We start from the raw sequence: 4118 nt of genomic DNA, 5'->3' as shown, positions 1-4118 counted from the left end.
CGACACGGCCCTGGCCGATGCTGCCCCCCGCCGTCCGACCCTGGGCTCTGCTGCCCCTCGCTGTTCGACCCGGGGTTCTGCTGCCCCCTGCCGTCCGACCCTGGGCTCTGCTGCCCCTCGCTGTCTGACCCGGGGTTCTGCTCCCCCCCTGCCGTCCGACCCTGGGCTCTGCTGCCCCTCGCTGTCTGACCCGGGGTTCTGCTCCCCCCCTGCCGTCCGACCCTGGGCTCTGCTGCCCCTCGCTGTTCGACCCTGGGCTCTGCTGCCCCCTGCCGTCCGACCCGGGGTCCTGCTGCCCCTCGCTGTTCGGCCCTGGGCTCTGCTGCCCCTCGCTGTTCGACTCGGGGTTCTGCTGCCCCCTGCCGTCCGACCCGGGGTCCTGCTGCCACTGATGCACAATGAGTGGAGATTAAATAGCCTTTAATCAGCATAAACCAAACCCCTCTCACATGTTGCAGCCCCGGTTCTCAGGCAGGTCCCGAGGATGGAGGGGTGTGGGCAGAGCCCCCTTTATGGGAATGCTGAGGGGAGAGGTCACAGGTACGGGACAGGGTCCACCACATTGTTAGAGATGAGAAAAACTGACATTGCAATATGAACATGAAGAAATGAAGAAAATAAAATTGACACACAGTAAATGAATGAAGCCAGTGCAAACAACATGAGACATGGATATTAGAAGGCAGGAGGCTGACACTGTCTGAGTAAGATAAGAATCTCCTACAGCAGCAAGTTCACTGAATGAAGGAGAGAAGGACAGACAATTGAGAATAGAAGTAGAGTTAGTCTGAACGAGATAAGGGTCTCCAAGCCCCAGATAGAATTAGCAAGGCTTGCATAAATAATTAGAAGACCTTAGACAGTATTAGCAAGTTCTACATATATAATTAGTAAGCCATACACAGATTTATCAAGTTATGCATATTTAATTAGTAAACCCTAGACAAGATTAACGAACCCTGCAGATGAAGGGACTGTAGCCCTGAGAGTCGGGAAGGTGTGAATGGGGACAAGGGCTAGGATGTGAATAAGGGCAATGGGAATAATGGCATAAGAAGACACCGACAGGATACCCCCTGGTCCTCCAAGTCTACTGAAACTGCATGTAGGCAGGAAGGATTGCCTCTGCCAAACCCATCCAGGGGGCAGAAGAATGTAAGGGGGAGGGTATTCTGATACTAAAATTTACTGTATAAAAGTTGGGTGAGCCCCAGTGTATGTGTGTATTCCCAGGGTAAGGGGAAGCACCCAACTTTGCATTGTTGTTGTAATAAATGTTCTTTGTTCTCAATATTTGTCTCGAGCAATTTCTTTGAAGGTACTTCTATTTCTAACAACACCTTTCCCAGTCAGGAATTGAGTTCATTTACAAGGACAAATAAAGGGTGAGTTGGGGAAATGAGAGGCCAGCCAGCGAGAAGTAGCCCAGTGAGTGAGCGGCCTAGTGAAGGCGTAGGAAACGAGGCTTTGGCGAGCAGGGCTCCCACTGAGATAGGGTTGGTCAGTTTAATTAACTTAATTTAATTTAACAGTTGGTTATGGATGCAGTTGGGGTCATCCTGTGCTCCGACTGCAGGATGTGGGAGGTCAGGGACAGATGTTCCTGATGACAACACCTGCAAAAGGTACATCCAGCTGCAGCTCTTGGGACATCGAGTTAGGGAACTGGAGATGTAGTTGGATGAACTTTGCATCATAAGGGAGGAAGAGGCAATGATCAATCAGAGTTACAGGGAGATGGTCACCCCAGACAGACAGGAGTCAGCTAACTGGGCGACTGTGATGAAAGGGAAGGGGGAGGAGACAGACAGTGCAGAGTGCCCCTGCCATCCCACAGTGCCCCCTCAATAATAAGCCTACTATTTTAGATACTGTGGCAGGTGAGGGGGAACAGCCTACCAGAGACAAGTCGCCGTGGTTAGTTCTCTGACACAAGAGCTAGTCCCTCAGCTCAGAAGGGAAGGGGGGAAAAGAGGAGATCTCTTGTAATTGGGGACTCGCTGGTTACGGGAGCAGATAGGAGGTTTGGTGGACAAAATCGGGGCTCCCAGCTGGTAGCTACCTCCCAGGTACTAGGGTCAAGGACGTCTCTGATCGAGTTCACAGTATTCTGGAGGAGGAGGGCGAGCAGCCGGATGTTGTGGTCCACCTGGGGACCAATGATGTAGATAGGAGTGGGGATGAGGTCCTGAAGAGGGAATATAGGGAGATAGGGAAGAAGTTAAAAAGCAGGACCTTGAGGTTGGAGATCTTGGGATTGGTTCCTGTGCCATGCGCCAGAGAGGGCAAGAACAGGAAGATGTAGTGAATGAACGTGTGGCTGAAAAGTTGGTGCAGGAGGCAGGGGTTCAGATTTGTGGATCATTGGGAACTTGTCTGGGGAAAGTCTGACCTGTACAAAAGGGAGAGGCTTCACATGGACTGGAGGGGGACCAATATCCTGGCGGGTAGGTTTGGTAGAGCTGGTGGGGAGGGTTAAAATTAGTTTGGCAGGGGGTGGGAATCAGAATGAGAGTGTGGAGATTAGGGTAGAAGGACAACTAGATTTGAAGGGAGAAAGGAATCAGATTTTTAAAGTTAATAAAGGGGGGGTGGTAAAAGTAGATAGAGATCAAAGGAATGAATGTGGGGACATTCTCTCAAGTGTCAATATTTCAATGCAAAGAGCTCAGTGAGAAAGGGGAATGAGCTTAGAATAGGGGAAAGGCATGAAAACACAAATGGGGATGTATTATCAACCCCTAATGGGCTGAGGGAATTAGAGGAGCACATTTATAAGGAGATATCATGTATGTGTAATAAACATAAGGTGGTGATTATAGGAGATTTTAACTTTCCACACATTGTCTGGGATGTCCCTACTGTAAAAGGGCTGGATGGGTTGGAGTTTGTCAAATGTGTTCAGGAAAGTTTTCTAAATAAATATGTACACGAACCGACTCGAGAAGGGGCAGAATTGGATCTCCTATTAGGGAACGAGGTAGGTCAGGGGACAGAGGCTTGTGTTGGGGAACACTTTGGGTCTCGTGATTACAATACTATTAGTCTTTGGCTAGTAATGGAAGAGAATAGAGATGGGCCAAAGGTTGAGATTCTTGATAGGAAGAAAGCAAATTTCAAGGGGATAAGAAGATTTGAGGGTGTCAATTAGTAAGATATTTTCAGGGGTGGATGCAGCTGATAAATAAAGGATATTCAAAGGAGAAGTTGTGAGAGTGCACAGTTGGTCTGTCCCCGTGAGGATTAAAGGAATGGTTAGAAACTGTAGGGAGCCTTGATTTTCAAAAGATATTGGGAACTTGGTTTGGAGGAAGAGGGATGTGAACAACAGGTAGGAACAGCAAGGAAGGGATGAACTGTTTGAGGAATAGAAGGAGTGTTAAAGAAATCTTAAGAAGGAAATTAGAAAGGCGAAAAGGAGAAATAAAGCTGCTTTGGCAGGAAAAGTAAAAATCCAAAGTGTTTTGACAGGTACATTAAAAGTAAAAAAATAGTGAGGGATAAAATTGGGCCCCTGGAAGATCAGAGAAGGAGGGCGGGGAGGCATCATGAGATGCCAAAGGAGATAAATGAAATTTTAAACAATTTTATTCTTCCATATTCACTAAGGAAAAGAATATTGAGCCAGATGAAGTGAAGAAATATGGTAGGGAGCTCATGGATAATATAAGAATTAATGAGGAGGTAGTGTTGGCTATATTGAAAAAGATCAGGGTGGATATTTCTCCAGGTCCCGACAAAATATTCCCTCGGACCCTGAGGGAGGTTAATGAACAAATAATGGGGGCGTTGACAGAAATATTTAAAATGTCACTTGCCATGGGGGCAGTGCTGGAGGACTGGAGGGTGGCTCATGTTGTTCTGGTATTCATAAAAGGACCGTCCTTGAGGAAAGATTGTGTGCTCTCGAGAGATTGAATGTCACAAGCTCTTTCCATAGGATTGGTCATTGTCATTTGATAACTGGCAGTGACCCCCATGGCTCCTTGGTCAAGTCTATTTGTTCTTGTGGATGCGTTACCCATGGCTCTGCTGGAAGGTGACGTGAGACCCTTTGGGAATGTCACTTTGAGTGAGAAATCTTGCAGATGGCTGATCTAAGGCTTTCACTTTGGCCA

This window comes from Narcine bancroftii, chromosome 1 (genome assembly GCF_036971445.1).
Source record: "Narcine bancroftii isolate sNarBan1 chromosome 1, sNarBan1.hap1, whole genome shotgun sequence".
Taxonomy (NCBI): domain Eukaryota; kingdom Metazoa; phylum Chordata; class Chondrichthyes; order Torpediniformes; family Narcinidae; genus Narcine; species Narcine bancroftii.
This window is presented reverse-complemented; position numbering follows the sequence as displayed.